Consider the following 10,355-nt stretch of genomic DNA (forward strand, 5'->3'; position numbering starts at 1 on the left):
TTAGTGAGTGCCCCTCCTTGTCAAAATAGTTTTTTGTTATGTTATTAATGTGTTTCTAACTCTCTTTGTTTCAGAATAAGAAAACTATCATTTGATTCTTCTCAGACACATGAATCAGTGGTTGGTTATCTAATGCTAACTTATGTCGTTTAATTCTTGTAGGACTAGTCTCATGAATATTACCTTGTGAGAACCGAGTAGTCTATTAATGTTGTGACTATTTTATGTATTGCAATGCAAGAGAGTTAGAAGAGTCAATGCAATAATCAGAAATCAATGTGGATTTTGAACTACTTGCCCTACTTCAGAGAGGCATAGAAGGAGAGGAAAGGCTTGTTGTGTAATACCCACTAAGCTTGTAAGATAAATATATGAATGTGGGATTTTTCCTTAGAAAAATAATAGGAAGTGAGTTGAAGCAAAAAGAAATAAAATGAAATAAAAAGAAGAGGAGGTCAAGGATTGAACCATGAACCTCTTATATTATATTTCATAGAATTAATTAGTAGAAACCAATTGGGATAGAGAGAAGATGTTGATAGCAAAGGAGGGAAACTCGTGATAAAGGTAAGAGTAAAAGCTAGCCAAAAGAAAACAAGAAAGGAGCAAGAGAAAGGCAATTTGCCTTCCTCCCTTTCTCTCCCTCTTCCTCTTTGTTTTTTTTTTTTTGCCGAAAACTTAAAGAGGGAATTAAGAGGATTCAATTCCCCTTATTTCATCATGAATGGTAAGAATAAATGAATAAATAAAATAAATAGGAAATAGGAAAAAAAGGCTAAGGGAGAAGGAAAGCAAAAATCAATTTTGCTACCTCTTCCCCCTTAACATAAAAGGGAGCAAGAAAAGAGAAGTTTATTTTTCTCTCATTTTCTCTCATTCTTCCTCTCCCTCACCGAAACCATCAGTCCCCCTCTCCTCCATCTTCGGCCCCAAAGCCAAGGTTTTTCCCCTAAGAAGCCTAAGATACAAGGAGGACTTAGCAAGGGAATCAAGGGAAAGGAACTAGAAGGAGAGACTACTTCTTCCATCACCATACCTTAGATCCACAAGCGAAAAGGATGTAAGCTTCCCCTCACCTGTGGTACAAGGCTTTCTATGTGATTTTCGGATTTTATAAGGATTAGAAAACCTAGGAAAGAATTTAAGAGAAATTCGGCCAAAGAAAGGGTTTTCAAATCTAGGAAGGTTTAAACAAGTCCTTATTTCATGATATTTTTTCTATGCTATGTAGGAAGGATTTTCTTCATGTTTTTATACCTAAATGATGCTTGATCAGAGGAGTACCTAACCCTAGAATTTCGGCCAAAAATATTTTAAGGAGGTTAGGGAAAATATTGTGTAACCAAACCAGTGCAAGATTCTCTCCATGAACTATTAAGGATCTTTTATTGGTTTTCTTGCTTAAAAGTTACTTGGAACCAAAAGAAATCCATTTATATGTCTCGGCCAAGAAAAGGGCTTAGGGTTAGGAAGACCTTTAAATTTAAGTAACCATGTTTGTATGATAGAATATAGAGTTTTCTTAAAGAATTGCATGTTGAACATTGCTAGAAATTCATGAACTCTTATTTTAGATTTTCGGCCATGATAAGATGGATTGTTTAGAAAAGCTTAAACAAAATTCTAATATGCTCAAGACCTCTGTGATATTATGATATGAAAGTTGTTTAATGTTCTTATGTTTAAATTGAGTATAGAAAAAAATTAGTTACATGATATATGACATGTAAGATCACAAGGGTCCTAGCTTGTTTATGAACCAACTTTGTATATGATGTTCTTAGTAATTTTTGCCATGAAACTTACTTAGGTTTTCCATGCTTTAGGCCACTTAAAACCTAGTTTAAAGATTGATAGGTTTCGGCCATGAGGAAAAATAAAAGAAAAAGGGAAAGAAACCTAGGAAGCCTAAGACACAATTCACATGTATGTTTATTATGCTTGTCTTTATACATGCTATGAAACTTGTATGATTTCTTATGCTTTTAGGATATTTGAAGCAAGTTTATATACTGTTGAGTTTCGGCCAAGTAGGGTTTAAAAGACCTAGAGGCCTTAGAAATGAAACCAAATGTGTTAAAAGTACTTCTTATGAAAATAGGATAATGTGTTGATTGTGTCACATGCTTGTATAATTTTTCCATGACCTAAATGGACCATTGTATGTTTCGGCCATGAAGGAATAGATGCCCTAGAAACCCTAGAACAAGAATTAAATATGCTTATGTCACTTTACATGGAATATGATAAGTAGAAAGACAAAGTTCCCATGCTATATGTTGTTTAATGACCTAATTGAGGCTAGGGTAAGTTTCGGCCATACATGTTGTATAATGTCTTGTTATGAATTTATACATGATGTTAGTTCAAGTTCACATACTTGTATGTTTGTTTTTTAGCCCTAATGAACACTTGTTAAAAGTTTGACTATGACATATGTTAAGGGCTTGAAGGACTTAGGAACTAGCTCAATATGCTTACTATGTTACTTGAAAAAAATGATATAAATATGGTTTAAGGTTTCCATGCTTTCATGACATTTGGGATCTGGTTTATATACTGATAGGGTTCGGCCACATGAGTTTAAGGACTTGGAGAACTTAGAAACCAAGTAAATCATACTTATAATGCTTCCTATGAAATTCATGTAATAATAATTAGGTTTCACATGTTTGGAGGTTGTTTTTACCTAAATTGAGACCTAAGGGGGTTCGGCCATGATAGGAACCCAAGGGTTTAGGAAGCTTAGAACCCAAGTTAACTATGTTACCATGTTTCTTATGATAGTATAATCACATGATACACCCTTATGCTTAACCATGTATGCTTGTGATTTATACCTTTTTATGATATGATATGTGGATAGAGATATGCATGTTTTAATGATATGTTATGTGCTTAGAAATATGCATGCTTTAAGGATATGCTATGTGCTTAGAATATGCATACTTTTATGATATGCTATGTGAGTAGAAATATGCATACCTTAATGATATGCTATGTGCTTAGAATATGCATGTTTTTATGATATGCTATGTGGATAGAAATATACATGCTTTAATGATATGCTATGTGTTTAAGTGATGCATACTTTCTTAAGACATGATGTATGCCTAAGTGATGCATATTTTTTATGATATATGTATGCCTAAGTGATGTATACTTTCTTAAGACATGATGTATGCTTAAAGTGATGCATACTTTTTATGATATGATGTATGCCTAAGTGATGCATACTTTCTTAAGACATGATGTATGCCTAAGTGATGCATACTTTTTATGATATGATGTATGCCTAAGTGATGCATACTTTTATGACATAATGTATGCCTAAGTGATGCATACTTTTATGCTATGCTATGTGACTAAATGATGCATTTTTATACATGCTACTTTACTTTGTAAGGCTTGTACCAAGGGTGGACTCCTAATCAGTCTATAGGCCTTGCTTTGTGATCTAGGCTAATAAGGGATGGGCTCCTTAGTACGCCCCTAAGCCTTGCTTTGTGATTTAGGCTAATAAGGGATGAGCTCCTTAGTACGTCCCTAGGCCTTGCTTTGTGATCTAGGCTGATAAGGGATGAACTCTTTAAGTATGCCCCTAGGCCATGCTTTGTGATCTTGACCTAGTTCCTAGTATGATTCAAGACTTGCTACCTTGGATATACTTAGGACGCGCACATTTATGTTATGTATGTATGGTACAAGCCGGGGCCCTGAATATGTTGATATTATGTTCAAGTATATATATGTAAGAAGAAATGGTTTTAAAGATCATGAGACATACACATGTTTTTCGGATACATGTTTTCAAAATCATATTGCATATACTTTATGATCATGTTGTGATAATGCTATGATTTATGATATGCCATGATTAGATATGACTATGATATGTTTCATGCTATGCTTTAAGAGATGATATGCCATGATTAGATATGATTGTGTTATGTTTCATGCTATGCTTTAAGAGATGATATGCCATGACTAGTTATGATTTTGTTATGTTGCATGATATGCTTAAAGAGTATGATATGTTATGCCATGACTAGTTGAGATCATGTTATGTTGATATATTCTTTGATTATGTAATGATTTTTGGTTTTAGTGAGTAGGAAAGGAACTTACTGAGCCATGAGTGCTCATAGCTTACTTTCCTTGTACCACAGATAAAGAAAAAAGCTGGATGAGCTAAAGGAGTAGCAGGAGAGGCAAAGAGATGTGTGTGGCGGTGGCTAGGCAACCAAATAAGAACCTGCTTTAAGAACTTTTAAGAATTACACTTTAGTTTCATAAATTGTAGTACTATATGGTTGACTTGATGTTATGTTTTTATTTAACTTGTTATCATGTTATGGAAACCATATTAGTGTAGTTCGGTTTTTATTAAACCAAGAAAAATGTTTTTAAGTCTTCCGCTGTAATATGTACGTAGAGTATCGTAGCCCCGTCTCTTAGGGTTAGCAGGGAGGGCGGGCGTTACATGTTGTTCATAATTTTTTTACCTTATCAACCTGTAACACAATTATTCCTATTGGAAAGAAAATTATGATATTTATTTATTTTTATTTTTATATGCTTGTAACACAGTTATGCCTTTAATGATAATTGTACGATATTGATAATTATAAGTGTGATATATATATATTTTTATTTTATATGCAATTAATCGCAGTGCGCGGTCGCGTGCTGCGAATGATATTAACTACGGTGTGCAACTACACACTGTGAATGCAATTTACAGCAGCGCGCGGTTGCGCGTTGCGAATGCAATTTACCGCAGCGTGTGACTGCGCGCTGCGAATGTATTTTACCACAGCGCGCGGTCGTGCGCTGCGAATGCAATTTACCACAACGCGCAACCACGGGCTGTGAATGCTTTTTGACTTTTAACATCATGGAGTTGTGTAGCATGCGATGCGCGCTGCGGATAGCATAATTGCACGCCGCATAAAGTCATTTTTGTTGTAGTGGTTCAACACTTTATAACAAGAAATTAATATACATTCACATGCTTTTTAATGTATTTTTAAAAGAAAATATCCTGAACATTTAAAATTTTAAACCTTGTTGGCAGTTAGTCCCATGAATCTTCAAACTTTAATAAAATAATATCAAATATTAACTTTCAACCTCAACCTTAAACATCAGAATAATTAAGTTCAGATAATTAGATAATTGAATGTGACCTTTTTATGTCAACCTTTGTTCATTTGGTCAAATATTTACCATAGTACTAGGTTGGGTAGTATTCATCGGTATCCTCTAAACTCGATTTTATAACTCATTGTTCCTATGTTTTAATAAGAATTCTGATATCCTCTAAGTTAGACTCTTTATGCATTAAAATTATCATAAATAACTCACACTATCCTTCATTTGATTGCATGATATCAATGAAGAAACACATGACAAATTGAAAATCTTTTTAAATTAAGCATATTGAAGCACATAAATAATAATTGAAAATAGATACTTAGCTAATGGTACAATAAAACGGGCTTATATTTATCTGAATAAATTTCATATACTCCATAACTTTAGCAAGCATCTAAAAGCACACACCAAATTTACGAAAAAAAAACAAGTCAACAATCAAAAATAAAGATGAAGTAACAAGAATGCAGGATGTTTCTTGAGTTGGAATATGAATAAAATATTTATCAAGACATCAATTAAAAATTACAGTACGACCCAACTACCTATTTGCAATGAAAAATGCATTATAAAAGAGCGTTATGTTCATACATTATTCCGCGTTCAATTGCATTGAATTGATCAAAGAAACCCAAAACGCAAGGAAGAATCTTGTTGAAATTAATTTTACAATTCTTTCAAGAAAAAAATCCGACAAGAAATAAATACCATATCAAAAAGTCATTAGAACTTAATCAAATCATTGCAAAAATTGAAAAACATAGTGGTTAATAATAAAATATATGTTGAACATCAAAACATATATACTATAATCCATATAGTAAAAAAAAAATAAATATTAGAAATTTTATCTTAACATTTTACATGCGAAAAAAATTGAGCGAGGCGTAGGAGAACAACAGGAGACAGATCCGATAATGTTCTTCTTCAATTTTCTCTAACTTTTGAGATAATTTTGTCCAAAGGGTTTTTAAGGGTGAAGGGGGTGACACATGTTGGATATAATTATCCCTATTTGATGGGCTTATTTGTAAGTTACACACGTGAATACGATCCGAACCCTTTAAAGTGATCTAACTTATGTTTAGTGAGTTTCGGGTAATTGGATGTGGATCTCATATGTGTAGAATCTATAGTCCTGCATCTATTATCATCTATTTGTTGATAATAGATGTTTAGTATATATGGATTTATAGTCCTATATCTATTATCATCGATGGGCTGATAATAGATGTGCACTATATAATAGGTTGGTCCCCAGAGGATTAGGGTAGTCTTGAGACATTTCTTCGTTCCCTATTGACGAAGAGAATCCGATGCCGTCAACCCTAACTCCTCCAGAAGGCCAACCTTCTTCTCCTCCTTCTTCCGCAGGATTGTTGGATCGATGAGCTCTGCACGAAGAACCATGACAATTCCACTACATTCAGGTTCTTTGTAATTACAGTATTTATTTCCTTATGCCGTGTTCTCGATGAAACGAAGATCCATGCTCATATGTTCTTGTTTTTTCCTATTCGAATTCTTACTTTGATTGTCTAGAATTCATGCGGCTTAGGTTTTACGAGAACCATCAACACAAAGGTAGATAAAACCCTAAACTTCTTCCTCTCCGCTCCAAAACAAAACTCCTTAAAAGAAATATATAATATGATAGGGAATGTTGGGTTACCAGAAATTAGGTCAGATTCTCTAATTCATTAAAATATTAATTAATTATACCCGTTAATATGGAATTATCAATACATAAATAAATTTATAATAATCTTATAATTTCACCTCAATTGTCTCCTAGCTCCCCTTCCTTGACCAAGCATCGAGTAATGACTAAAACTATAGGATCAGTGCTCATGTGAGAGGAGGAGGAGGGGGGGGGGGGGATGAATCATGTGTTTTAAAAAAAACATATCTTTTTTGATTTTGAGAAACGAATACACAGTGCAATAAATCAACATAGAAATAAAAAAGAAAGAACACGAACTCGAGGAGTTACTTGGTTCAAAGCCTGTTGGATCGATACGCACGTGACATGGGGTGAATCACGTGGTTCTCAAAAACTTGTTTTGTCAATTTTAAAATCTCAAGTATGTGCAACGAAAAGTACATATGAAATCAGAATTTAAAAGACACGAGAAAAACACAAGCAGTTTATTTGGTTCGGAGACTTCGACGACTCCTACGCCAAGACTCAGGTCCCGCAGACCTATCGATGGGTAATTCACTAAAGACCTCTAGTTCTTAACATGTAGATCTAGGAGTAGATCTAAAAGGTTTTTCAAACTCGTACTCGTATTTATTTTTGGTTTTCCTTGCACGGATCCGTTGGCCTTGGGTGATTCGGGGTTTCCGCGACGCGAAAAGCGGTTTTCGCGGCCCGAAAAACCCAACATGAACCAAATTGAGTCCAACTCAATTAGCTCAATTTTGATTACTCTTAATCTAATTTGGTTCATCACATAAACCTAATCCTTTAGGTTCATCAAATGAACCTAATCTTCATCTAATTGCCCTTTGTGTGTGACCCTATAGGTTCTTGTAACGTTGGCAATGCTCCTAAACCCATTTAGAAGCATAAGTAATGAGCGGTATCTAGCAACACATCATTACTACCCAAGTTACAAGAATATTGAGATCCAACATCACCTTGTGACAACTAATTGTGACTCCTCACAATATATGACATTGTCCTTCTATCCTAATCATCCAGATTGATCAATATGAGGCATAGACCGTGTCATCCTCTAATCAATCTAAATCTTGAACTCCAAGTAGACTCACTCAATCAAATGAGCTCAATATCTCATATTGACTCATTTGGGCATGGTCATGCACTTAGTGGTCTCACTCTATCAAGAATATCGATGTCACTCCCGTCATATAGGAGGGATAGATCCCATCTACATCACTCACATCCCTCCGCATAATTTGTTACATACCCAGTAATCGCCTTTATAGTCCACCCAGTTACGGGTGACGTTTGACGAAGCCAAAGTACATAACTCCTTATGTAGGGAACCATGGTGACTTCAGGTCCAAGGACTAGTAGTCATACTAATAGCCACATGAGAAAGTATATGACACTCATATAACGATCCATGATACTTTCTCATGGCGGGTCATTTAGTATACATTCTCCAATGCATACCCATGTGTCAACTTGATATCTCTATATCCATGACTTATGAGATCAAGTCATCTAGTTGACCTACATGCAAGTCTCGTCGTATTAACATTGTCCCTGAATGTTAATACTTGACTAGAAATGATTAAGAGTAGTGTTCCCTATATCATCTCACTATCGATTCAACCAATCGATTGATATAGGTAAAAACCTTCTACTCAAGGATGCTATTATACTAAGTTATTTGGCACCAATACAAGTAAGTTTAATAACCAAAACAAATGCCTTTATTTATATATAGAAGAATATGATACAATCAGTCCATACAACAATCATCAAATGATTGGCTCAGGGCTCTAACTAACAATCTCCCACTAGCACTAGTGACAATCAGTGTAGGCTCTAAGGCCTAATGACCTAGTGTGACCATCATGCTTTCTCTGTGCCAAAGCCTTGGTCAAAGGATCTGCGATGTTAGCCTCTGTGGGTACTCTACAAATCTTCACATCTTCTCTATCGATGATATGTCGAATAAGATGGAAGCGCAGTAGTATGTGTTTGGTCCGTTGGTGTGAGCGAGGTTCCTTAGCCTGCGCAATTGCTCCATTGTTATCATAATAGAGCTCAATAGGGTCAGCAATGCTAGGAACCACCCCAAGTTCAGTGATGAACTTGCGGATCCAAACTGCCTCCTTTGCTGCTTTTGATGCAGCAATATACTCGGCCTCTGTCGTAGAATCAGCTACTGTGTCCTGCTTCGAACTCTTCCATCTCACAGTACCACCATTAATGCAAAACATGAACCCTGACTGTGATCGATAATCATCCTGGTCAGTCTGGAAGCTGGCATCACTGTAACCCTTTACAGCTAGCTCGTCATCGCCTCCATATATCAAGAAATATTCATTAGTCCTTCTTAAGTAATTAAGAATATTCTTGACCGCTATCCAATGACTTTCACCTGGATCTGACTGGTATCTGCTCATCATGCTCAAAGCATACGAGACATCAAGACGAGTACATAGAATGACATACATGATAGATCCTATGGATGAGGCATAAGGGATCTGATCCATGTGGTCTCTCTCCTCTCTAGAAGAGGGACCTTGAGTCTTCGAAAGACTCACACCATGTGACATCGGCAGAAATCCCTTCTTAGAGTTCTGCATGGCAAACCGAAGGAGTACCTTGACAATATATGTACTCTGACTTAGGCTAAGCACCCTCTTAGATCTATCTCTATAGATCTGTATACCTAGAATGTGGGATGCTTCACCTAAGTCCTTCATTGAGAAACAAGTCCCTAGCCTAGTCTTGACAGACTACAACAAAGGGACGTCTTTCCCAATAAGTAGTATGTCATCCACATACAATATAAGGAAGATAACTGTGCTCCCAACAACCTTCTTGTAGACACAAGGTTCATCTTCATTCTTGATGAAACCAAACTATTTGATTGCATCATCAAATCGAAGATTCCAGCTCCGAGAAGCTTACTTTAGTCCATAAATGGACCTATGCAGCTTGCATACTTTGCTAGTATGCTGTGGATCTACAAAACCCTCAGGTTGTGTCATGTACACATCCTTGAGCAGGTTTCTATTCAGAAATGTGGTTTTGACATCCATCTGCCAGATCTCATAATCGTGGTACGCTGCAATAGCAAGCATGATCCAAATGGATTTAAACATCGCTACTGGAGAAAAGGTTTCATCATAGTCAATACCATGAATTTGTTTGAAACCTTTAGCTACCAAGCGACCCTTATAAATTAGTCCATCCATGTCAGTCTTTCTCTTAAAGACCCACTTACACCCAATGGGTTTGACCCCTTCAGGTGGATGAACCAAAGTCCATACTTGGTTAGTGTACATGGATTCCATCTCGGATCTCATGGCCTCTAGCCATTTCTCGAAATCTGGACTCATCACAGCTTCCTGATAGGAGGTAGGCTCATCCTCAATGAGCACAACGTTATCATGGTCAGATAAGAGAAATGAGTATCTCTCAGGCTGACGACGTACCCTATCAGATTTGCAAAGAGGTAGGTCTACTTGAACTGGTTGTGATTCCTCAA

The sequence above is a fragment of the Zingiber officinale genome, chromosome 2A (genome assembly GCF_018446385.1).
Source record: "Zingiber officinale cultivar Zhangliang chromosome 2A, Zo_v1.1, whole genome shotgun sequence".
Taxonomy (NCBI): Eukaryota; Viridiplantae; Streptophyta; class Magnoliopsida; order Zingiberales; family Zingiberaceae; genus Zingiber; species Zingiber officinale.